Raw genomic sequence first — 922 nt, forward strand, 5'->3', positions numbered from 1 at the left:
TCTATGAGGTGTTTACTCCTCCTTCACTTGTGCAGAAGGCTGAGATTTGGTGATATGCGGCTGTCGAAGGGGCAGCTGCCAGATACAGGATAGGCTTGGAGGCAAATAGAAGATTTTTTTATCTGTGGTAAACAGGAAAAGAGTGAGAGGGCCAGCAGTCACCTTCTGTGAAACAAAAATCAAATGCATCTCTTCTTTGATATGGTAATGGGTAGCACTCCTTTTGACATGTGTGCTAAACCCCTCTTCTTCACAGTCTCCCCTGATTTAAGTGACAAATTTAAAAGTTCAGATGTATCCATCATGGGAGACACCTTAATAAATTTGCAGCTCTGTACAGAAGTTGATATATAATTTCCAGGTGACATTATTTTAGTTTTTAATTTTCTTCAGGTAGTAACAACTTGTATACTGCAGTCTGTTTATATCCCTCCCCATTAAAAACCCATCAGCATTTTGAGAAAAATAAAAACTCACAGCTACTGATACCACTTTGACATATTTTTTTAATCATTGCTACCTTGGGTTTTTCAAGTTTATTTTAGTGACTTGAGGATGCAAAGGACAAAATATTGAAACAAAGACAGGCCTGAAATTTTTTATTTCATTCATTTGCTTTAAATTACTTAGTGGAACACTGAAATTACTTTAATGGAATAGTAAAATTGTAAATTGGGGTGCTTTATAAGTCAGACAAATGATACTCTTTTTATCCATTAATCTCAACAGGCACAATTTTCCTGACTTTTAAGAGCACAGAGAATACCAGAGGTTCACTCAAGAGGTCACAAACAAGTATGTGGCAGATCCAAAACACGACTTTTACTGAAGTTATTCACATGTTCTTTGGTTGCAGTTCCTGCCCAAAGTACCTTTACAAGTTGCTGATTGCTGTTGCATAAGTGAGTAGTGAAAGACCCTC

Source organism: Catharus ustulatus, chromosome 1, assembly GCF_009819885.2.
Source record: "Catharus ustulatus isolate bCatUst1 chromosome 1, bCatUst1.pri.v2, whole genome shotgun sequence".
NCBI lineage: Eukaryota > Metazoa > Chordata > Aves > Passeriformes > Turdidae > Catharus > Catharus ustulatus.